This window comes from Monodelphis domestica, chromosome 3 (assembly GCF_027887165.1).
Source record: "Monodelphis domestica isolate mMonDom1 chromosome 3, mMonDom1.pri, whole genome shotgun sequence".
NCBI classification, from domain to species: Eukaryota; Metazoa; Chordata; class Mammalia; order Didelphimorphia; family Didelphidae; genus Monodelphis; species Monodelphis domestica.
This window is the reverse complement of record NC_077229.1, coordinates 114,868,132-114,894,958: the sequence shown is the minus strand read 5'-3', so window position 1 is coordinate 114,894,958 and position 26,827 is coordinate 114,868,132. Positions and strand designations below refer to the sequence as shown.

The 26,827-nt window shown below is 36.6% G+C and overlaps 1 long non-coding RNA gene across 1 annotated transcript; it reads left to right on the top strand.

Moving 5' to 3' along the window:
• LOC103103673 (uncharacterized) lies at positions 1–26,827 on the top strand. The gene is made up of 3 exons (XR_465478.2): positions 1–92; positions 10,391–10,518; positions 26,568–26,827. It is a non-coding gene; the product is annotated as an uncharacterized LOC103103673 (long non-coding RNA).

Genomic DNA, 26,827 nt, shown 5'->3' with positions numbered 1-26,827 from the left:
TCTCTATTCCCCCCCCCTTCCCTTTCTTTCTTCCCTCCTCCCTTCCCCTGTCAGTTGGTTCTTCAGTTGGTATCACTGAAAATCAGCTCTGAGTGAGTATCTTGATATATCAGACGGATAACTCACTCTTTGATAAATTCAACCAGGGATTTTATTTAGGAGAAAGGGAAAGGTAAGGGAAGTTTATGGGAGAGAGTGTTTGGGATTTCCCTAATCCTAAAATACTCTTAATGTTGAAGGATGGTGGAATAGAGTCTAGAATTGGGAAAATGGCTAGACTTGAAGATTTCAGTAACATGAGTGTTGTAGGGAGAAAGCAGTGAGAGCAGGATCTTTCAGTCCTTACTCCTTTCTGACCCAAGGGCAAGAGACCAAGTTCCTCAGCTTGACTGTTCCTTCTCCAACAGTCCTTCCTGGTCACCATTCCATTTAGAATGCTTTCCTTGATTGGCAGTTCTGCAGTTCTTGCTTCTCCAGCTCTGTTGCAGGCTTTTTCAATTCTCTCATCCACAATTTCTATGATTTCTCTGTCATTAATTATTGCTGTATACAATTTATATTTAAGATTGAAATATGAAGTCATTAGTATGATAGTCATAAATCACTAGAAGATGATAAAAATTTATGAATTTGTAAAATAATGATTCATTAAACTTGAAAAGTATGATTATAAATTAGAGGAGAATATAACAAATATAAAATCAATTATGTTCATTAAATTAATGAAGTACTTACTATGTGCAAACTACTCTGCCCTTAAAGAACTCTCATTCCAATGAAGAAAGTCAATAGATATAGCAACTTTCAGTTATAAATCAGACAGAAATGTCCCATGCTCCAAAGGACACAGTGACGAAGCAGATGGTAAAGTACCTTCTTTCCTGTCAGTTCTACAGATGAAATTGGAAAAGTTTCTAAGGTTGAACTATTTGAAACTACCAAGGACTTGGCGTGGAGAAGTTTCTTCTTTGGGTGTTCAGTAGCTGTGACTGCTGAGGAGGCAGAGGCTAGGCTAGAGCTGATTTAGAAGTGGTTTCCAGGTTCCATGGCCCCAACATTTTTCTCTTTCACTAATGGCTGAAGGAGAGGGACTGGAAGAAGAACCAGTAGTCTGGGCTCTATTGCCAGTGCCAGGGCTTTGAGAATTGAGTATTGGGTTATCTCCACCAGGGTTAGAGGAGGAGGTAGTAATCAATGTGGTAGGGGCTGTATCTCCTGCCTGGATCATGCCATTTTCTTTTGCTCCCTCTATATATCTTACTACTTAAGCTAAATAAGCTTGTCTGTCCTGTGAGTGGTAGTGAGGATGATTGGCTCCTTTACCACAAGGTTTGCATTTTTGAATGATGACTAAAAAAGAGCTAGTGGTCTGGAAATCAAAGAAAGGGAATTTGAGAAATATTTATCATCATTGTTGAAATAACAATTCAAAACTTTTACAAAAATAAACTTTCCCAAATATCATGAGAAAAATAGCCCACATTTCTACAATTTTTCTACATTTCATTAAGACTTGGATAGCATTTTCTTCACAAAAACTGTGGGTAGTTAGTTAATTCTGTCACAAAACATAACTATGCAATAATTCATCTTAGCACTGCCAGAGGAAGCAACCATGCCATGTACATGTGGCTATTAAGTTTTACACAAAGGATTTGCGTCATGCCCTTTTGTTATGTCAATTCTATCCTCTGTCTACTATAGGAGTATGGTTGGTCACTCATTCAAGTTCCTAGAGCAATTAGTTGTCAGAACCACGACTTGGAACTAGTTTCTCACACTTCAGATATAGGGTTCTTTCCTCCATTATACTACTTCATATCTTCTAGACCATGTTATCTTTTCCAATCAATAAATCAACAAGCATTTGTTAAGCTCCTACAAATGCTAGAGATTGTTCATGCAGAGGTAAAAGTGGAACAGTTCCTGACCTCAAGGTGCTCACTATCTAGCCAATGAGACAATGGGTACACATAGAGGTATGAAGTAAATAAAAATTTAAAAATAAGTAAAAAATAAAAAGGGGGAAAGAGGAAGGTATTAGAAGTGTAGGGATATGGCCAGAACAAGAAATACTTTATGTAAAAGGTGAAACTTGAGTTTGACATTAAAGAAAACGACTTGGTTGATGGGATGAGGACTAAGATATTCTCATAGAGATTAGGGTATAGTCTATGCTGGCACTTGTTAAAATAGAATTAGGTTCAAATTTCAAAATAGACCCATGAGACCACAAAGGTCTTGGCTTGCTGGAGGTAATTTCCACTTGAAATACACCCTTCTCCTATAGATGTTGGAATGATATAAGGTCTAGAAACCCAAGTTCCTTTGGTAGGAGAATGATGGATAGAGAAGACTGGGCAGTAGGTAGGTAAATAGTTTGACTCTTATACAATGGAGGAAACTTTCCAGCTATAGAAACCAGCATGGCATCCATTATTTCCTTTATTTGTAGACATCTAGGAACTCCTGGGCATATTTCTACTTTGCCTATTGTGGTCTAATGCCTAATTTAGCATGATAAAAGAGGCCTGGATTTGGAAACAGAAGGCCTGGGTGCGAATCTTGGCTTTGTCTCTTAGCTGGCATATGATTTTACCAGGTGCACAACCCTTCTAACCTTCATTTCCCTCATTTGTCAAAAGGGAACAAGTAAGTCCTGCTCTCTCCACCTCAAAGGGGTTGTGAGAATCCAGTGACAGAATATGGAGAAAAGGCCCTTTGTGATGAGAAAGTAACAAGTAAAGCTACTATAAAATGGGAATAATGGTATTTGAAGTAAGTATCTTAGACTGTATTGAGGAAAAAACATTGCAAACTTTAAAGAAAGTTTGCCTCAAGAAAGGCAAATTATTATTACTCATGGGAGACCACCCCTGCCCCGACTTAATGTAAGATCAGGGTGATTTTCATAGACTTGGATTATTGTCCAAGGGCATTATGGGCTTGAAAAAGAATCTCCTCATTCCAAGTCAAATAACAGACATCTGAAGGAGTAGAAGCTCAAGCATAAATAATGGAGTCTGATAGATATTTTTATCCTAAGCCAGAGGACTTCTGATGTCTAGGTACATCTTTGAGTGAGATTCATAAAAGAGCTGAAATAACCCCTATGGCTATAGAGTTCTCTGTTAGATCCCTCCCCTTCAAGGAAGAGACTGCATAGCAGATGGTAGCAGCAGAGGTCTGTAGAGGATCATCATGGAGCATATTGATGGGAAACTGTTGGCAGATAAAGGCTCAACAGAGGATTGACATGAGGTAGTGCAATGAAGAAAATAGCCCAGTAAAGAATGTCAGCAGCTTGCAGTGAAAGGAGGAAAGCTACAAGCATTACTAAAAGAAGCAGAGTAGTATTGTTGCTGGGATGCATTTCCAGGAGAATGATTTGCTCTTACTTCACATGTATAGTGTGCTTTCTTCCACTGATAATGTAAGAATCAGTGGGAATCTAGAGCCCTGTGTGTTTTGAGCTAAATGTGCTTATTATTTATCTTGTGCTATTCAATTAGGTGTCTTTTGCTTTGAATTATGGAGTCTTAACTGATAATGCTAAAATGGAACTACAAATGGTTTTGGATAAATACTGGTCCAAAGCATGACAATGAACTTAGGGTTAGCTTTCAGAAGGCCCATGACTCCAGATAGTGATTATATTAGCAATTAGGGCAAAATTATTATTTTTTCTTACTATGGAACATTATCTCTTTCTTTCTTTGTTATTTGAATATTTTTTTTCTCTTTCAAGACAGCCTCTTATGAATATTTTAATCTGATTTGACTTGGATAAGCATGAAGGGCCAAATCAAAATAAAAGTTTCTTAGGAGTAAGCAGCTGATGCTCAAACTATGAATGGTCCTTTAATGTAAAATATAAAGCCCCCCCCCCAATTTGGCATTTAAAGTCCATCATCACCCAACTCCTTCATGCTTTTCCAATCTTTTTGTACTTTACTTACCATCTCTGATCCAGTTACACTGGCCTCCTTGCTGTTGCTCACATACAATATTTTATCTTCTACTTATGCCTTTTTATTGACTTCCTCCTATGCCTCAAATGCTCTTCCTTCTCAGCTCCACATCTTAGGTCCCCTGGATTCCTAGGAGATTTAGGAGGCCTTGGCTGGTCCCACCAGCTGCTAGCATCTTCCCTTTTGAGAATGCTTTCCATTTATTCTGTAAGTATTTTGTATGTACCTAGTTATTTGCATGTTGTGTTCCCAATTAGAATGTGAGCTCCTTCAAGGCAAGGACCATGCTTATTGCCTTTCTTTGTAGCCATAATACTTAGTACAATTCATGGCACATAGTAAGCACTATTATTTGTTGACATACTCTTGACTAGAACTCTGAACAGAGGAGGTATTTAAATATTTTTATTTTAATTTCAATCTTTTATCTAGAGAGCTCTGTAAATTCCCAAGCAGAGGGCTTGGATTCCTTCAGCAGAATTGTTTTAACCTTAGCCAAATGATTATAATCTCTCTGGATCTCACTTGTTTAATCTATAAAATGGGGATATCAGTTCGTTCCCTGTTCATTTCACAGGACTACTACAGGGAACCAAAAATATAAAAATAATGCTTTTTGTGTACTATATGAGTACCATATTTCATTCATAGATGCAAAGAGGTTCTTATTATTGACTCAACTTGCATTTATTAAGGCTAATTATGCATAGGACAGCTAGGTGGCTCAGTGACCAGGGCTAAAATCAGAAAGACTAACTTTTCTGAGTTCAAATCTAATCTCAGATACTTAGTAGCTGTGTGACCCTGGGAAAGTCATTTTTTGCTGTTTACCTCAGTTTTCTATCTTCAAAATGAATTAGAGAGGGAAATGGCTAACCACTTCAATATCTTTGCCAAGAAAACCTCAACTGGAGTTATGGATGGTGAAATAATACTGGCAGAACTGAACGACAAAAAAAACCCAAGATCCTTTTTTTTTCCCCTCACATAACTACAGAGTGTTAAAGTTGTAGAGGATTGTTGTCTTTATTTCTCTTTTTCCTCAAGTCAAAGATATAGATAATTGTTCATAGAAAAAATAGAAACTCAGAGCTAGAAAGAAATAACTACCCAATCAAATCTCCACATTTTAAAAAGGAAAAAGAAAGCCCACAGTGTTTGAGAGACTTACTCAAGATCATACAGTTAATAAACAGATCAAAGTCTAGAAGCCTGAATTGCCTTTTTTCCATTCTAGCACTGATTCTCAGACAGTTAGGAAGAAAACAATTTGCACAAATTAATTCACCATCTTCTATCCATAAAGTGAATGATGGCATCACTGTCAGATTTGAAGAGTCATGAAGCTAGGAGAGGGGGTGTGGAAGCAGGAAACACACAGGATGACAGAATTAGCATCCCAAAAGAGCTCAGTAAGAGAGAGACTGATGGCATGAATTTAACAATATAAAGTTTAGCTAGGATAAAAAAAAGCCCACAGGTTCAAATAATCATCAACAAGGATACAGAATGGAGGCAGTGTGACTAAACAATAGTTTATGTGAAAAGGACCTGGGGGGAATGAATTGGCCTGCCAGCTCACTATGAGTCAACAGTGTAATGTGGCAGCTGAAATGCTCTTGGGATCTCAGACTGCTTTAATATAACTATTGTGTCCAGAGAAAGGGAATTGCAGGTCTTGTGATACCCTCATCTGATCAACCCATATCTATAGAATTGTGTTCATTCCTGAGCTTCATCTATTAGCCAGGGTTTTATGTTTTTTTTTTAACTCAGTATGGCAGTCAATAATTCCATCAAGAAGCAATTATTAAGTACCTATTAAATGCCATGGCAAAAAATGCCATACAAAGGCAAAAAAGAAGTGATTCTTTCTCTGAAGGAGTCTCTATTTTATTAGGTTAGGCAATATATTCTTGTATTGATATAAAATTTTACAAAATAAATATGAGGTCATTTTTTCTGTTGAGGAGCACCAGAAAGTATGGGGATCAGGAAAATATTCATGCAAAGATGGTACTAGAAATTTTGAAGATAACTGCTGTTTGTCCTTTATTTTTTAAGATCAATGACATCACAATGAGTGATGTCTTAACTTGCACATGAATTGGATTTTAGTGAGACAGAGCTGGGCAAAACCTTAGCCTCATTCTCTCTCAGTTACTAAATCCAATGGCAAAACAAACATCCTGCATGTGGATGACCTTGACATCGTTGATAACTTACCAAGATCTAAGTGCTCCACAATACTTGTGTCAGCTGCCTTCATGGCCATTGGAACAAATTGTTCTCATACATCCATCTTGTCAGGAGAAATCTTGAGTTAGATATCAGTACCACAACACCAACAGATTTAAAGTCTGTTGGATACCCTCAACCTGGTTTAGTCCATCTGCCAAGACATCTTTTCTGGGGTATGGCTGCTCCACATGCTACAGCTTCATGGAGCCACAGATGAGAATTGAGTGAAAGGTGGTGAACACCAAAGTGGGGGGAGAAGCCATGAAAAGGGAGAGGCACTAGAGGTTCCAGTCCTTGAACATCCCATAAGCTAGGGATTTTAAGAAGGGAAAGGAAGGAAGGAGTGTGTTCTGGGCATGGGGTTCCAGGCTGGTAAAGATGTTACAATATTAGGAATACTATAGAGATTGATTTAGTTGGATAATAGAATGAATATATGAAGGAGACTAATAAAAGAAGAAAGATAGGCTGGTACCTGAGTGTGAAGGCCTTTAAATGTAAAATAGAAATTTATACTTGAACTTAGAGGTCAGATAGAGTTACTAGAGTTCATCTAGTAGGGAGAGGCAGTACTGGTCAGATTTGAACTTTAGGATAATCACTTTGGCAGTTCTATATTGGATAGATGAGATTAGAGAGAGATTTGAAGCAGAGGGAGCTATTGATTAGTTATGTGGTTTGAGTTATAGGGATAAGTTGAGGATGACATTGATGTTTTGAATTTAAGTGACCCAAAGAACAGTGACACTTATGACAGTAATAGGGAAATTCAAAAGTGTAGGGGTTTAGAGAAAAATACATCTTAAGACAGATGAGGAAGGAACATCAGCCTGTATTATAAAGGATGATGATATGAATCTACAATGATATCAGGTAAAAGACAATCCACCAAGAGTCAGAGGAAGAAGAGGGGATAAGACATGACTGGTTGTTGGTAACCCCATACTGAGGGTAGTAAGGCAGGTATTGGTTGACCACACATTAGCAGTAGGGAGGTCACAGGACAAGTATCTAGGATATGGCACATAGCCTTCAAGGACTTGATGATACGATAGCCGCTACCTATTTATAGTGATTCCAGTGGGTTGGAGATCAATCATGACATTCCTAGCACAAACCTAAAAAGTTTTGTAAGAGTTTAGTCAGTTTTAGACAAGAAAGTAAAAACATCATTAACACTTTTAACCACTGTTACTGGTTAAAGTCAGTAGCATTAAAAATGGTTAAAAATTTGTAATAGATCAGTCAACAAAATGGATAGATGATAGAAAGACGAGAAGACATACATACAGACATGAAGATAGGGTATTTAATGTATACTCTGTCCCAGGAACTATGTTTGATCTTGAGGATACATGTACAAAAATAGCAATATTCATATTTAGAAGAAATGGAAAGTGCTTCAGAAGAGGGTTTGAATTTTAGACCATGACTTAAGATACAAAAATGATGATCTTTTAATCAATATAAAATGTATATAATAAAGTTGGGTAAAGATATATTTGCATAAGCATTGACAGGGTTATTAAGAGGATTTAAAATGGAAAATGAAGGGAAAGAGAAAACTGCCTACATGTGGCTACCGACTTTAATAAGAAAGCAACCACATATCAATTACAAGAGAAGAGGGAGGTGGCTGTATAATGGAGAGTAAGCTAGCTATGGATTCAAAAGACTATGATTCAAATTCCTAATGTTCATCTATGTTATCTTAGTTAAGGTGTTTATTGTCACTGAACCTCAGTTTCCTCATCTTTGAAATGAGGAGGTTGGACTAGATGGCTACCAAATTGTCTTAAATTGCTCTGAATCTGTGATTCCATGATATCAAGAAGTGTAGCTTTATAGGTCTAGAATCATTCAAGGGAAATGAAATCTAAGAAAAGACTCGTGACTTCAAATATCTAAATAAAAATGTATAAAGTACAAGTAATAATTAAGGTGAACCAAAGAACCAAATTCAAAATGGTGAACTTATTGTTAATAATAACTCCATAAGAATGTTAATATGTGATGTTTGTGTGGAGAGAGGTCTTTGGTGAGGTGCATTTGATTTCTATTATTGACATTGATTTGTTCATCATTTTTTATCAATTGCTTATAGTATGCTTTTTAAATTTTTATAATTTTTTAATTTTTCATTAGATATTTCCAAATTACATTAACATTTTTAACTTTATTAGAAATAATTTTCATTTCAAAAATCACTTTCCATTCTTCCCACTCCTTGAGAAGACAAGCAATATGATATCAATTATACATATGAAGTCATGCAAAGCATATTTTCGTATTAGCTATGTTGCAAAAACAGAAACACATAAATAAAAGAAAAATAACCAAAGTAAGAATATACTTCAATCTGTACTCAGAGTTCATCAGTTCTCAAGGCATCTATAATTTTAACATTTTAGGACTCGAAGTTATATTCCCATTTTGCGATTCCATTTTCTCATCTGCAAAACGAAGTACTATCCCAGCTGAGGATGTGGACTTTAGGAGCAGAGGGTTGTAAAATCAGGCCAATGTATATTGTAGGTGATTAGATTCCTTCATCCTCACTTCAAACATTTTTCCCGCAGGGAGAAATCATGTCAAACTGAGCCTCAGGATGATCTTAGAGAAGTGTAATATGGAATTTTAGAATGAGAAGGTAATTCAAAGAGTACTTAGTCTAATCCATACTGAACAGAAACTACCTTGAGATCATTCTTATCAAGTCATTATCCAATTTTTGCTTGGAAGAACTCTAGGGAATGGGGAATTTATTTCCTCTTAAGGTAGAACATGTTGCCTTTGGAAAGCACGATAGCTCTAATGATTAGGAAGTTTCCCCTGTATATTGAGCTTTAGTCTTATTCTCTGAAATGTTTGCAACTTCTCTCAGTTCCTTCTGTTAGGGAGGAGTAATAAGTCTTCTAGATGATATTCCCTCATACTTAAAGATAGATATCATGTTTGCCATATAATATCTTTTATTCTGATACAACATTTCCAATTCCTTAATCTGAGTTTTCCGTGACATAGATTTGAGTTCTTTTACAACATTTAGCTTATTAGTTCTGAATCTTAACAAACCATATATTTATAACAGTACTCATCTTTTGAGATTATCTACAAAAAAAAAGCCTGATTTAATTTTCAAATTGCCTCACTAAAATTCAGGTTTTCTATTTTATAGCATTAATCTAAGCTAGTATTTCTGTCAAAAAGGAAGGGGTTGTAATCCAGTCAAAATTATCCTTGTTTAATACTTTCTGACTCATAAGTGATTGTTGCTTCCTTTTCTAAATACTCACAAAACATCCCTTTAACCAAGTGTTAAAATTTTTTCTGGGAACAAATATCAGTTTTATCAATATACACATTGAAGAATTAAACCTTCCTCCACTTTTTAATATCAGGACTATATTTGTTTGTCTTTAATCCTAAAGTACTATTTGCATTTCCCTTGTTCTCTGTATGAATGTGAAAAAGTCAATAGTGCAACAAGATGTAGTATTTCAGAGTTATCAAATTTTAGTGCTAAAAGAGGGATCTTAAATTCAATCTAATAATTCCACTTAACAGAGAAAAATTTTAGGCCCTGGAACAAAAATTCAAAGAGCTTGAAGTCAGAAGGTCATAGATTAAAAGATGGAAGATACCTCAGAGCTCATCTAATTCAATTCTTTCATTTTATATATGAAGAAATGGGTTTAGAAATATAGAGGGACCTGTCCAAGGTCAGATAGGAAGAGCTAAGATTATCACTCAGGTCCTCTGTGTTCATATACAATGTTCTTTCCACTGCACTATACTGATGTGTATTCTATTCATGGATTTCCCACTTCCTAAGTTAGAAGTCAGGCAAATTACTTGATCTCTGTGCTTTGGTTTTGGTACCTCTCAAACGGACATAAAATCTCACCTCTGAAAAGATATAGTAGATGTAAAAATGCTTTGAAAACCATGATATGCTTTACAAATATAAGAGATGATTATATAAACCATTATTATTCTTGTCTCTAACTCTCCCCTTTTCCCCTCTGAAATCAGTCTTGAAATGCTATCCTGGGTGAGGAATATGGTGATAAACACAACACATATGAGAATTGTGCAGAAGCTAATCTAATCACAGTATAATTGATTTGACAGCTTTCCCCAAACTAAGTTGATGCTCTCATTCCTTTCCTTTCCAGAAACAGTCAGCTCCTCAGAAATAAAATCTCCCAGGAGAAACCAGCGAGAAACAAATACCATCGTTAGAAATGAGTATTTGCTCATCCTAAATTCTGAGGAGTCCTGGGACCACTCTTCATTTCTGGTGGTAAAAGCAATGTTATAATTTACTCTTTCAGGCCACTATGGGAGGATTTAGAGAATATACACTCAGATAATTAGGTAAAACTCAAGGAGGAACCAATGCCCATTGCAGGAAGGAACAATTAACAAATCCATGAACCAAGGCTCTGTTCATACTTTTGTTGTGATGAATAATCACTTGTTAATTTAAGTAATATCTTTGACCTTTAAATCATATCTTAATTAGCAAGTTTTACATTTCATTAAAAGGTACAACCTGTGGCTACACCTAATATTTTTGTTAAGAAATGCAGGAGAGAACAGATAAATGGCCCAGTGGATTGACAGCCAGGCCTAAAGATCATAGGTTCTGGGTTCAAATTTGACCTTGGACACTTCCTAGCTGTGTGACCCTGGGCAAGTCACTTAATCCCCATTGCCTAATCCTTATCTATCTTCTGATTTGGAACCAATACATGGTATTGATTCTAAGATAGAAGGTAAGAATTTTTAAAAAATAGGCAAAAGAAAGAAAAGAGTTACAAAACATAAAAGCACAAATTTACTTGTTGAAATTCAAACGTGTCATAAAATCATGTATTCTCAGAACAAGATGGGATCTCAGTTCATAAAGAGCAGTCTCTCAGTCCCATGCAGGAATTCCCTATCAAACTTAAATTGGTTGCTTTTGATTACCTGAAGGACTGGGGACTCATCATCTCTTGAGACAATTCATCTTATTTTCTTTGAATTGGACTGAAATTTCCTTCCCTAGAACTTTGGCTTTATGGTTATTGTTCTGTCTTCTGAAGCAATATAGAACAGTTTTAATCCCTCTTCTGGGAGAATATGTTTGAGAAAGACATCATGTGCTTGAGTATCTTTTTACATTAAGCACTTCCCTGTTTTCTTGGACATTGAGGTTGTCCAATGCTATAATCCTCTGCAAAATGGGGATATTAATGATGTTTCTATGACCTAATTCAGAGTCCTTCTGTGGAAAGAAATGTGTAAACATTCACTCAAGTGGTAACAGTAGAAAGTATAAAATAAAGAAAATACATAAGAGCCATGTATAGATAGAAGGACTAGGGGACAAATCAGAAAATTAAAATTTAACACCAAGAAAAATTAAAAACAACAAAAAATTTGTAACAAAGTTATTCCAAAGTAGAATAGACTGCCTCATTCAAGGCATGACAGATGACCAGTTAATGTTCACTATGTTATAGAAAGGATGGTTGTTCAACTGAGTGTGTGCTGGATTAGTTGGGTTCTAAGGTCCCTTCAGACATTGAGATTCTTTGATTCTATGATAAACCTCAAAGAGCTATATAAATATATTAACATTATTATTATTATTATTATTATTATTATTATTGGCACTCTTGGTCCCAAGGCTTTCTGTTCTTGATAACCTCTTTCCTCTGTCTCTGCACCCTACATATTATCTACTTTCTTCAGTTTTCTACTGGGGAAGAAACAAGTGTTTATTAAGTGCCTACTCACTTTATAATAATGTCTCATTTTATCCCCCCAACAACCCTAGGATGTAGGTGCTTTTATGATCCTCATTTTAAAATTGAGAAAACTGAAGTAAGCCATGGTTAAGTAACTTGCCCATGGTAACACAGTTAGTAAATGTCTGAAGGCAGATTTGAACTGAAACTTTCCTGACTCCATTTCCAGTGCTTTCTCTATTTAACTATCTACAACCTCTAGGAATTAGCTACTATGTTTGTGCCATACAATGTGAAGAGCTTTATGGACTCAGGTCCAAAGTTTCTGAATATCCGTTGAGTGACTGGCTCTATTAGAAAGATAAGTTAAATGTTAGTGGTAAACTTTTGTATTTTCTGCATTCCTTAGCCCCAAGAAGCAGCTTTGGAAATCTAAAGAAAACAAATAATTCCTTTCTTAGAACTCCTGAGTCTTGACCAGTTTGTGTACCCACTGCAAGTCTCTCACTGGGGTCTAGCAGGAGCTATGGATGCACAATCTCAAACCAGGGAGTTAATTTGGCATTGTGTTATTTCCATTATTTCTATGAAGAGAATAAAATACCAGATAAAAATTTGCAGATGCTATCTGTTCTTGGGTGGAGGCAATGCCATCATGTTAATAACATAGAGTAGTAAAATATGGCAAAGACAGGAAGAAGGCAGAGTTTTGTCAGTAAATGAGGGCTTGTAACTGATTTTGATTGGATAAATTAGTGCTATTCATAGTACCTAGACTGAAGAGATAGTATAGGCATTCAAGGAGGTACAGAACCAGGAATTAGAAGGTCACTTGCTCTCTGAGAATCACAGATAACTGAGCATTTCTTTAGCACTTCCCTTCAGTGGGATATAGCACCTCCACTACCACACTGCACATGTAATTTTCTTAGATCCTTATCTTCCTATTGAACTGGATCTGATTCATGGTAAGCAATACTACTTGGTTGTTAAACAAATAGTATGTTTTGGAAAGATGCTGTGGATGTTCAATAAATGAGGCCCAGAACTAAATAGAAAAAGAGCTGGCTGAACTGCCTTTAGGAAAATGAATGATGCTTTTAATGACCCCGGACTTCTCCCTGAAACAAAGGCCCATCAATATTCTCCCAGTGATGCTCTATGGTTGTGAGTCATAGAAGACCAGTCACAGAAGGATTAAAGTGGTGGCTCACTCCAAGGGCAATGGAGAGGTCATAGTGAGCATGAATAGCTTAGAAAAATTACCAATGGAAAATCATGCAAGAGAAGCAATATTAATGATGCCATAACAAGAACAAGATATAAGCAATAGTCAGTTCATGAGCTCCATAAGTATACAATCCAGGCAGTGTCAAAAGAGCAAGAGATATGTGCCTACTACATTGAATGGACCCGAGGGGGAGGTTTTTGGATATTGTGTATTCATAGATTTATTCATATTATGTAAAGGCCATATGAATCGTGCTCAGTGAAATACAGCAAGGTCAGAAAGGAGGTGAGATTTTGCCCATAGAGTCTCTGAATTGATTTTGTCTGAGTAAATTCACTCAATAAACATTTTAAAGTGCCTACCATGTTCCTCTGGGCTAAGGACACTAATTATAACATGCTAAGGAGAGAAGGATATACAGAGCCTAGAATTTATTATGTACCTACTTTGTGTTAGGCCCTGTGGTAAGTGATGGGCATCAAAATACAAGTAAATAACATTATCTGTCCACAAGGACCTTGCATTTTGATGGGAGACGAGAACATATACAGGAGATTGAGAAAGCAGAGGGAGAAGGGAGGTAAGTATTCAAAAGAGTTAAGCTGGCTATAGAGGAAGACAAGTCCAGAGATTCAGAGAGTAAGTCGAAGAGTAAGTTAGTCAATAACCATTTAGTAAAGAACCTACTATGTGGCAAGTACCATGCTGAGCACTAGGTGTACAATGGAAAAAAAAAATAGTCCTTGGTGTCAAGGCAATCCCTGCTGTCCAGGAGCTCATAGTCTGATGAGGGAGGTAACACACCAACTATTATGTACAGTCAAGCTATAGGCAGAATAAAGAGGAAATAATCAGCAGAGAACAGGTATTGGAATTAAGGGGGATCAGGAAGGACTTTCTGTAGAAGGTAAGGTTTTAGCTGGGACTTGAAGGAAGCATGGTTGGGAGCTTTTCCATTGTAGTAGACCATTGGATGAGTCAGCTATCATGAGTTGGAATTTCAGAGGTGGAATTTTCTCTGGGATGGAAAGGTGGTTATGAGGGACAAAAAGAACAGGTTCGGATAAATTGTAATCTGTGCCATTCATAGGAGAAACTACATAGAGATGAAGTCACAGATTCAGCAAAATATCTAAAACGTATTTGTATCTCAGTCTTCACCTATCTGCTCATTTAGTCCTTTGATGTGCCTTTGTCTTTGTCTGGATGTCTGCCTATATGCCTGCCTAGGATTCTACTTGTAAATGTTTACTTTGCATCCATATTGCTCTTTGTTGGATTCTTGTTAGTTGTGTAAATGTCCTAGCCTCTTTCCCAACTCCATTCCATACTTAAAGTGCCTTAAAAACACAATCCTAATTCTATATCTCTAAATCTAGGGATAAATGTAGGGCCTAATAAAGGCTTGTTAATTAAATTGAATTGTCTCTTTCATGGATTGCTGTGGCTACAATGCCCTTGTGAGTGAGGTAGTACCAAGATTATTATTTCCATTGGGCAATAAGGAAATTAAAATACAGAAAGGTTAAATTTCTTGGTTGAGGTCATAAAGATAGTGGCAGAAAGAGAAATAATACATTAGTAATGATGATAATAGTTGGTGTTTATATAACATTTTAAGGTTGGTAAAATGTTCTACATGCATGACCTCATTTGGTTCTCACCCAACCTGTTAGAACATTGCTTGAGGTAGTTTTAGCAATAGGTCCTCTGACACTTGGTCCAGGGTCTTTGCCATAGCACCACTGGGCTTCCTTTTCACATTCTAAGCAGACATCCTGCAGTTAATCATCTCTGCAACCCATGGTGTGAATGTTCTCAACACCTCAGACAACAGGCATCTTGGTTACCAATGTGACCCATCAAACTGGCATCTGTTCCTGCAGTATCCACATTGGAAACATTTTGAGGAAAAAATTTTAAAAGTTTTCTAATTGGATTTCAGACAACAGTCCTCTCCGTGACCATTCAGGGACCTGTGGGCCAGTGCTCAGAAATTCCTACAGTTTCCTGAAACCATTAGCTGCCTGGCATCTCCAATTCTCCTGCCCCCTCCCTTCTTTTACCTCCTAAGAATTCTCAGGCCATACAGAGCTTGCCAAGCCCTGGAGGGTGGTGAGCACTCAGGTGGCAGCTAATTATTCCACACTTTGCCTTCTGCATTTAGATGATGAATTATTCAAATTAGCATCCCTCCAAAGAGCTTCCTCATCTCCTCTCCAGCTCCAGAACCCTGCATGGAGGGCCCTATGGTACCTGCTGGGCAGCCCAGCCCTAGGCAGAACTGTCAAGGAGATAAAGGAAAAAAAAGAGTTAGACTAGATTATTACTAGTTTATCACCTGACTTTTTCAAGTTTGTTTCAAGTGACCCTCTCATAGAAGAACAAGCACTCAATAGCTTTAGAATCAGAGCATTGATTTAAAATCCTGACTGTCATCTTGGGTGAATCACTTAACCAAGGGACCTCAGGTTTCTTGTAGATAAAATATTGGGATTTGATTGGACTAGATGGCTTCTAAAGGGCTCTTCTGGTTCTAAGTCCTGTCCCACCCCACTTCCTGTTAATAATATATCAGTAATGGTAAATGCCAATTAAGTACCCATTGTGCATAAGACATTGTGTCAGGAATTGGAGAATAAATTTTTTTAAAAAGCACAAGGTCATAGGATCTTTCAAGTTGGAAAGAAGAAACTTAGAGATCATCTTGTCCAATTTCTTCATTTTATGGCTGATGCAAGAACTGGAAGGACCCATAGAATATAGAATATTTGAGCTGAAAGAAGCTCAGAGACCAATCAAACTTTCCTCCTTTTACAAATGAAGAAAAGAGATTCTCCCAACTTCAAACACAGAACTGAAAGTTGGGATCGAAGTCCAGGGAGAGACATTATATTATACTACTATTCTCCTCTTTCTAAAAGTCATTGTAAAATGCAGTGACCCTGAACAACTCAGAGGGATTTACGAGAAAGAACACTATCCACATTCAGAGGAAAAACTGTGGGAGCTAAAACACAGAAGAAAAACAACTGCTTGATTACATGAGTCGAGGGGATATGATTGGGGATATAGACTCTAAATGATCATCCTAGTGCAAATATCAATAATATGGAAATAGGTTTTGATCAAGGACACATGTAAAACCCAGTGGAACAGGAAGGGGTGAGAGAGGGGAAGGAAAGAATATGATTCTTGTAACTAAAGAATAATGTTCTAAATTGACTAATTAAATACAATTTTCAAAAAATAAAAATAAAAGTCAATGTAAGGCAGTACAATGGGGGTTTTGCCTATAAACACACTAATGGAAGTGGCAGGATTCAAATCCAAGCCTCTTGCTTATCCTCCAGGACCTAGGACCTGGTCCTCTGAACCAGAAGAGTTGGTTTTAAATCTTTACCCTGAATTTTGAGATCTATGTGGCTGGATAAGTAAAAAAACCTTCCTGGGCCTCCATGTTTCCATCTGCAGAATTGAGGGAATTGGACTAACACTACCTTTGAGTTCCCTTTCAGACTTATATCTTTGATCCTAGGAATAGGAACTTTGGATCCAACTTTTGACTATGACCTCCACCATCTCATGACCTCCCAGTACCCAAAGGGTGTCCCAATTCAATCCCATCTCAGTTTTCCCCAGCTCCTCCTTCTAGAATCTCCTTCTTTACCCTCCCCTTCATTTCACAGTTGTCTTACTGTGAAGGTGAACAATATACTACCTAAATTAATTTATTTATTCGGTGCCATACCAGCAAAGTCACCAAGGAATTGATTTGTAGAGCTAGAAAAAATTACAATGGAATTTGTCTTAAAGAAAAAAAAAGTTCAAGACCATCTCAAGGGACATAAAGGAAACAAACTAGTAATGAAGAGGGCTTAACAGTATCAGATTTCAAAGTATACTATAAAGAGGTAATTATCACAAGGATTTAATACTGGTTAAAAAGAAGAGAATAGTCAACAGAATAGTGATACAACAAGTTGAAACAAATGAATCTAGGAACTAAGTGTTTGATAAACCCCCAAAGCACAGATACTAGAATGTTCATTAATTATTTGAGGAAAACTGGAAAGCAGCATAGTAGAAATGAAGCAAGTGAATCCATCAATAAACACTTATTAGTCACTTATTATGGCCAGCCATTGATCTAGGAACTTTGAATATAAATACAAAAGTGACAGCCTCTACCTTCAAGTAGCTTATATTCTATTTGAAAAAATACAATGTAGAGATAAGTGAAAATATATTATAATAGCACAAACAGTATTTAATCATTTCAGTTGTGTCTGATTCTTCATGATCTCATTTGTGGTTTTCTTTGCAGAGATATTGCAGTGGTTTTCCATTTCCTTCTCTAGTTCATTTTGCAGATGAGGAAACTAAGGTGAACAGGGTTAAGGTACCCAGAGTCACACAGCTAGTAAGTGTTTGAGGTCAAATTTGAACTCAGATCTTTCTGACTCCAGGTCTTGTGTTCTCTCCACTGTACTAGCTAACTTCCCAGCAGCAATAATTGCTATGATTTATATAGTGCTTTAATCTTTGTAAAGGTTTTCTTTACATATATTAACAATTCTTCAAAACAATGTTGTGAGCCAGGTATTACTGTTTTTTTTTTTATTTTATTTTTGAAGAAACTGAAGCATGGACTATCTAAAAAAATCCTCCTTTTTATTTTTTTATGGGAGGGTGGTCACTAACAACTCAAGAAATATATAGAAAGTCCCCTTGAAGGAGGGAGGCAAGAAGAGAGATTGAGAGAGATGAAGATTTTAAGACAGACACAAATGAAAAGTGATCACTCCAGTAAAAAGGCATGGGGACTAGAGTTGGAATGTCCCATACAAGCAACAGCAGAAAGGACTGTTTGGTTGGGGTATAGAGTCTTTTTACATGTCATCCTCAATTTCCCCATCAGTAAACTGAGGAGATTGAATTATATCTTCCCTCCTGCTCTAAGATTCATGAGGTTCATCCTGCCCTCCTTGACCAAAACAGAACCATTTTAAATTCTCCTTTACATTGCAGCCCTTTACATGTTTAAAGACCACCAAGATTTCCTCACTAAGCCTTTACTTTTCAGGACTAAACATCCTCAGTTGCTGTTTCTCCCACTCCCAAAAATCTTCATGACATGATTCCTGTTCCAGTCTTTTCTCTCCTCTCTTTTGGATGGCATATCCTTTTGCTGACTCATAGTGCTTGCAGCCCACACAAAACCCTGAATCTTTTTTGCTGTGAGTGCCCTGTCTTGATTAAAAAGAAATCCTATTGTTTCAACTACTTAGATTCTTTCACTTTTGCTTTTTATTTTTAATCTTAATAATCCAATCTGTTGAGAACTTTTTGGACTCTTATTCTATCAACCAATTTGCAAAGATTTTTAAAGTGTTTACTATTAGAAAGACACTGTGCTAAGTACAGGATACAAAGTTCCAAACAGAATAGTCTCTGACCTCAAAAAGCTTATGCTTTAACAAAAATGTAGGTGTTTACATCATGTGCACAAATGAACATATTGTGGTTCTATAGTTTCAGACTCTTCTTGACCCTATTTGGGGTTTTCTTCTATTTTTTTTTAATACAACTAACCACTCATGATGACAGTTTTATTTATTCATTTAAATTAATTAGTTAATTAATTAATTTAGAATATTTTTCCATGGTTACATGATTCATGTTCTTTCCTTCCTCTCTCCCCCCCCCAGCTGATGACCAATTTCATTGGATTTTATAAAACTATTTCCATTCCATAATATTAATATTTGCAATAGAGTGATCATTTAAAGTCAACATCCCCAATCTTACACCCATTGAACCACATGATTGATCATATGTTTTTCTTCTGCTTTTCTTCTCCCACAGTTCTTTCTCTGGATGTAGATAGCATTTCTTTCCAGAATTGTCCTGGATCACTGCACCGCTACTAATAGAGAAGTACATTACATTTGATTGTGCCACAGTGTATCAGACACTGTGTATAATGTTCTCCTGATTCTGCTCCTTTCACTCTGCATCAATTCCTGGAGGTTGTTCCCATTCACATGGGATTCCTCCAGTTTATTATTCCTTTGGGCACAATAGTATTCCATCATCAGCAGACACCACAAATTGTTCAGCCATTCCCCAATTGGAGGGCATCCCCTCATTTTCCAATTTTTTGCCACTACAAAGAGGCAGCTATGAATATTCTTGTACAAGTCTTTTTCCTTATTATTTCTTTGGGGCACAAACCCAGCAGTGCTATGGCTGGGTCAAAGGGAAGACAGTCTTTTATCGCCCTTTGGGCATAGTTCCAAATTGCCCTCCAGAATGGTTGGATCAATTCACAACTCCACCAGCAATGCATTAATGTCCCAACTTTGCCACATCCCCTCCAGCATTCATTACTTTCCATTGCTGTCACGTTAGCCAATCTGCTAGCCCTGAGGTGATACCTCAGAGTTGTTTTGATTCGCATCTAATTATGACAGATTTAGAACACTTTTTTCATGTGATATTTGGGGTTTTCTTGGCAAAAATCCTGGAGTGGTTGCTATTTCCTTCTCTGATTAATTTTGTTGATGAGGAAACTGAGGCAAAGAGTGCTAAATTACTTGCCCAGGGTCACATAGCTAGTAAGCACCCAAAGCCTTCCCTGATCTCCTCGTATCTAATTCTAATTCACTTGTGTGTGTGTGTGTTTGTGTGTATAAACTCTTCAAATTGACTTGTGTATATATACAACAGCAGTTAGAGTTCAAGATCATCTTGTTCAATTTCTCATCTGGTTCCATAATGTCCTCGTGATCCCTAATAAGACATTCAGCATTTTCTGGAACACCTTTAGTCACAGGAAGCTCACAAGTTTGTGAAGCATCCCATTCCATTTTTAAGTACTTCTAATTGTTAAGCTTTTCATCATAATTACTCTAAGCAAAAAATGACTATTTTAAGTTATGGTTGCAAAAAGGAATTTATGTCTTTATCCTTTGGACATATTTATGAAACTACAAAAGGGGATGAATATTCACAGTTGAATAATTTTCAGGATGTTAGATAAAAGTTCTAGACAAGGGGACAATCCTTTCAAATATATTACGATGATTTATTTCCCCAAATTATGCCTGGCCCAAAAGAAAAGCCAAATATTTAAAAGATAACATATTAAGGACAGGTATTTTTCTTTCTCTTTATGAGTACATAATCATGGCAGGGGGAAGGAAGAGAAAGAGCCTTACCAGTATGTAAAGGTTATTATCTGAAACCTTATTGTTGTAGAGATTTGTTTGAAAGTAGCTTTGATCTCCTAGTCTCTCCTTTACTAATCTCTCCTGTTTGTATGTTAACTAAAACTCCTAATATGTAGGATTTAACATATCTCTCTCTTCCTTACCCAAAACTCCAGTGGCCTTCCTATTGACTAATACAGATTAATATCTAAACTCCTATTCCTGGCATTCGAGATCTCCAAAAACTGCGTCCAATTTATCTTTCTAAACTCAAGTCTCACTATACTCCTCAACTTATGATATTCCCTACCCAAGCTGATCCCTGAACACAATCCTTATTTTCCATGCTCTGAACATTTAATACCAACACCCAAGACTATCTCAAATGCTACCTTATCAGGAAGTCTTACTCCATGATCCTAGGACTGGAAGTAACCCCCCCCCCCCTCTCTAGTAAGGTCCCATAAGACTTGTTGCCTTTTTAAGGAAGGTTAAAAAATGAAGGTGGTTAGGAGAGGATTTAAAGAGTTAGTAGATGATGAAGCCAGTTCTTCAGTCAACAACTCTGTGGGTGGGGCAAAGATTTTTTTAAGTGGAATCAATAATGAGTATTGGTTCCAATACAGCAGAATGGTAAGGACTAGGCAATAGAGGTCAAAATACTTCCATAGGGTCACCCAGCTGGGGAGTCTCTGAGACCTGATTTGAACCTAGGACCTCCCCTCTCTAGGTCTTGCTCTCAATCCACTGAGTCACCTAGTTAGTGGGCAAAAATATACAAAATTCAAAATCAGATTTTTCTCTACTAGAAACATAATACATTGAAACAGTAAGCTTGTACAAAATTAGAAAAGGAAAAGAACTTTTTTTAAGTGACTCATGTACCAGAAACTGTGCTAAGTGCTTTAAAATTTTGTCTCACTGGATCCTCACAACAACACTGGGAGATGAGTACTGTTATTACCAATATTTCCCAGTGGAGAAAATTGAGTCAGGCAGAAGTTAAGTGACTTTCCTAGGGTCATACATTAGTAAGTGTCTAAGGCCAAATTTGAACTCAGGTCTTCTTGTCTCCAGGCACAGTGCTCCATCCATAGCACCACCTTGCTGAGTTTGCATCTAACTAATTTATGAGCCATAACTATTGCCCCAACAAGATGATCTCTTACACTTCTTTTAAAATAATTGTTATATCTTATTACACATTGAAGTGTTCTCAGTCATTGATCACCTTTATGCATTTTCAAGTGTGTGTATGAAAACATACATGTGTGTTTTATCTGGATTCATGCTTTCACATATATATGATGACATATGTTCATGTGAGGCAGCATTGTGGCATAGTAGATAGAATGCTAGTCAGGGAGATAGGAGTCAAATTCAGCCTCAAATCCTTTTCCATTGTATGACTACCAGGCAAATATTTTAATCTCTCTCTGCCTCATCTCCTTATTTGTAAAAGAGTGATATAATGTTACATATATAAGTTATATAAGATTATGTATATGCATATATATAAATAATATCTATGGAAAGAGAGAAAGAGAGAATGAGTGAAAGAGAGAAAGAGAGAGGGTGGGAAGGAGCACTTTGGAAACCTTAAATTGATATACAATATCAACTATTATTATTATTATTATTATATGTAGTTCAGTACTCATTGATTTACTCACTAGTTTCTGGTGTTTTGAATAATTTTTTTTTGTTTTGAATAATTGACTATGCAGATTATAGTTCAGAATCCCCTACCCAATGATCACTCTATTGCTTGAAATTAAATTAGAGGCACACAAATCCAATAAAATGTACAAATGTACAAATAACAAAGGAAATGAGAGCTCATTCTTTCTGTGTATTGACTGTATGGCTTCCTTGATTTCTGTTTGCTATCTGCCTGGATAAAAGGGCTTATTTGCTATTCAATATTTGGGATGGATTTTGTATAACTACCATTTGATGGGAAGGAAGTCAAGCTTTCAGAGAGAATTTGGAACACTCCTTCCCAATTAAGAAATAGTGATCTAAAGAGTGGCTTGAATCTAAAAATAATTTCCTCTACACTAGCAATATCTAGGGAGGAACAGAGATATGATGCTATTCTCGTATCCTCCTTCAAAGGAAACTAGAGTGGGCCAGCCTCATAGCCCTGCTCTCCTACTTCTCTCCAGGCAAAAGTAAGAAATAAATGGATACCTCCTTACAAGCTTCATTTAGATAATCCATATGGACATATACCTAACATACATGAGCAATTACACAGAGACCGTACATATTATTTCAACATAATTGAATTAATTCCTTTGTATTCCTATACACTTTATTTTATACATTTAAAAAGTATTTTGAGAAGGGGGTCCATAGGCTTTGTCAGACCTGCAAAATCTTAAGAACTCCTGTCTTATCTTTTTTTTTTTAATTTCTAACATTATTATGCATAGTTGCCAATAAAATAATCTATTGGTCTTCATTTAACAATTCTACCTGTGTCAAGGTCTCCCTGCCTATCTATAAATGGGAGTTTGGAGAAGGCAGAAAAGAGTGATACCAACCCAGACAATAACTGTTTGGGGAGTTTAGAAAAAGGAATAGTGAGTAGGGGTTTTTACTTTAGAAGGAACCAGGGATATTCCAATTCTTCATTCATACCTTTGTAAGTAATGATTTTATTTTCTCCTTTCAAATGTTAAATAAAAATTGAGAGGGCCTGATTTGGATTTAGAGATGAGGACTGACCATGTCAGGATAAGGGAAAATAGATCTGGCAGGTTTTCCATATTGAAAATTCAAGTCAAGGAATTGTGGGAGTTGGGGCTGAAAAGGCAGACTTGGGGGATGATGTCACAAGAGTGACTTCACAGGTCATAGCAAAGCAGTAAGGACCTGAGACACAATTCAAGATGAGGTTACTCAAGGCAATTCATGAAATAAAGACAATTTTATAATTTTAACTGAATCTGTGATTTCATTCATTTGAGAAATGAAAGTCACTCCTTCCAACTGTGCAGAATAGCACTATAGTTATGCAACTCTCTTTGAGAGAGTTACTTTAGAGGTTAAATGATTTGCTTGTGGTAATAGAGCAGTATGTGTCAGGTATGAGACATGAATCCAGACTTTGAGGCTAGTTTTCTTTTTATCATGCCATACTATTTCTTACTTCTCTACATCGATAATAACAAATACTTCTGTTAATGATGGTTTATGTTTGTGTAGTTCTCTATAAATCATTTAATCTATGTAATTCATTTGGGCCTTGAAATACCCCTATGCAAAATGAATGAAAGGAATCATTCTCTTCCTTATGAAGATAAGAAAACTGAGACCAAAGAAAAATTAAGTGACTTGCCCAATATCTTTAGAACTTAAATATAGATAGATTGATGGATAGATGGTTATAGATGATAGATAGTTAATAATAATAAAAATCACCAAAATTGTAACTATTGATGATAGAAATATAGAGATGATTAGAGAAATGGCAGTTAATAATATATAAATAGAAAGATACATGACAGATATTTAATACTGACAAATATAGCCTAGGGAGATGTCTACCCCAAGCACATGAAGGCTTCACAAGGCAGAATGGGTAGATGAGAATAATTTGTTCCAATGGCCATTAAAACAGCTGAAAAGCAGGTGCTGTTGAGCACTTAGAGCTTGGCCAAATGTTGAAGACATCTAGATTATCTCCCAATGTTTTGCCACCACAAAAAGCATGGCTATAAATATTTTTGTACAAGTCTTTTTCCCTATGATTTCTTTGGGGTATAAATCCAGTAGTGGTATGGATCAAAGGGCCCTTCAGTTGGGGAATGGCTGAATAAATTGTGGTAACTGTTGATGATGGAATACTATTGTGCTCAAAGGAATAATAAAGTGGAGGAATTACATGGGGACTGGAATAACCTTCATGAATTGATGCAGAGTGAAAGGAGAAGAACTAGGAGAACATTGTACACAGAAACTGATACACTGTGGTACAATCGAATGTAATGGACTTCACCATTAGAAATAATGCGAAGATCCAGGAAAATTCTGAGGGACTTAGGGAAAGAATGCTATGCACATTCAGAGAAAGGACTGTGGGAGCAGAAACAGAAGAAAAACATGGGTCGATGGGGGTATGATTGGGGATGTAGACTCTAAACAATCACCCTGGTGCAAATATTAATAATATGGAAATAGGTCTGGATTATTGACACAAGTAAAACCCAATGGAATTGCACGCCAGGTGTGGGAGGGGTTTGGGGGAAGGGGAGGGAAAGAACATGAATCTTGTAACCATAGAAAAATATTCTAAAATTTAAATGAAAATGAAAAAAAAAAGATTATCTCGCACATTCTAGGCCCTTTGCCAGTTGTCCTGACTTTTGTCTTGAAACTAGACTTGGATGACTCAGGAACAGAAAGTTAGGCTGACAGCTTGGGGCAACTCTGTCTCACTTAAATCCAATTCACTTGAATGTCAAGCCATAACTCTGTGGTACTCTGAAATGAAGGATGAACAACACCACCAATAATAGCTAACATTGTAGCTCTAGATGATACACAGATAGATGATTAGAGAGATGATAGATAATAATAATTGCTACCATTATATTATAACTACAACTTATAGATTATTAGATACATGATAGTTATTAACAATAACTAATGTAACTAGAGATGATGATAGGTAAGTAGATAGATAAACACTGTGTGCCAAATACTGTACCAAACCAAGAGATCCCTAGAAAAGTATAATAGTACCTTATATTCTAACAGGAGAAGACAGAATGTAAAAGGTTTACAGAGAAAGGTAGGGAAGAAAGAAATGAGGGAAAGGGTATATGGAATTGAGAATGAAGGTAATGCTATGGTGACCTGGTTCCTAGCAAAAGATCAGAAGCTCACCTATAGGAAGGAAGAAGGGAGAGGAAAAAGACATAGAATTTTTGTTTATAGTTTGATAGAGATAGTTGGAGAGAATGCGAGCTAGATAGGGCCATACACCACATAGTTCACTCTTCTTTATTTTAGAGTTGAGAAAACCAACCTAGATTAGTTTTAGAGAACTGACAAGAGATTACACAGTGGTGCTAAATAGCTGAGAGGGACTTGATCTCAGGTTTTCTGATGCTAAATCCAAGGTTATTCTCACTTCAGTTTTCTGTTCCACCCAGCTAAAAGTAAAAAATAATAATAATTGGCACATATGCAGCACTTTATATGAATAGGGCTTTTTCCACACCGACCCTTGTGATATACTCTCTCCAGCAACACCCAGCACAACTTCCTATGTCTCTAATTTTTAATGAGGAGTTGTGGACAAAACAAATCACATCACAAGCATTTATTAAGTGCTTAGTGTATGGAATTTAGTTAATAATCAACCAATCAATATTTATTTAGCACCTGCTATGTACCAGGCACTGTTCTAAGTGCTGAGGACACAGGCAAAAGCAAAAAAAGGATCCATAACCTCAAGAAGCATATACTGAAGTGTATATGAGATGAATAGGACACATCATGTAAAAAAATTATATATAAAAGGATATATAAATATAATATATATACATAGTGTAAATGTGAGCTAATCTCTCAGGGAAGATATTCACAGAAGTGGAGATAGTAGTAGGAAATGGGAAAATGCTTCTTGCAGAAGATAAGACTTTAGCTAGGACTTGAAAGAAACCTGGGAAGTCAGGAGATTAAGATGAGGAGGGAGAATGTGCTGTGTATGAGACATAGACATCAAAAATGTTCAGACTCAGGACATAGAGTGTCCTGTTTGAGAAGCAGCACATTCACAAGACGTAGAGGCTGGCAGACTTTGTTTCCAGTTGACATAGTCTCTGAGAACCCAGCATCATCTTCATATCTCACAGAGGCATCAGGTAAGGACTTAGTAGAGAGAGGCATAGGCTTTAAAAATCATAGTTCTGTCTTGAAGAGGAGGAAACAGGAAAGCTGTGACTTTACCCAAGGTCACACAGTAAATGTAGTAGGTCCAAGACAAGAACTGAGTTTTTCAGAGTCCAAGTCTAGTGTTTTTGCCTCCAACAAAGTGGTCTGCAGGTTTTAGTGTTGGAATCAGTGTTTGTGCTGGGTTCTCTTTCTCCTTGGCTGTTATAGTCCCTAAACAGGAAGGAGGCTCATATAATATTCTCCTCTTGTTTTACTGCAGGAATCTAAGACCTGGACACACTGCACAGCAGGATGGAAATTCCACCCCCGGTGAAAAGCTAGCATGAGCTCCTGGTTTCCCAGTGCACTTGGTTGCTTTAGCATTTCAAATGAGGAGATGAAATCATTCCATCAGATGCCATGAAGACTGAATAAAAAGATATTCTGACTTCCTTCTAGAATATGGTTCAGACCCCTTTGACAGTAAGATGAATCCCTTTTCAGAAAAAGGATTTAAAAATAATTAATAAAAATGAATAA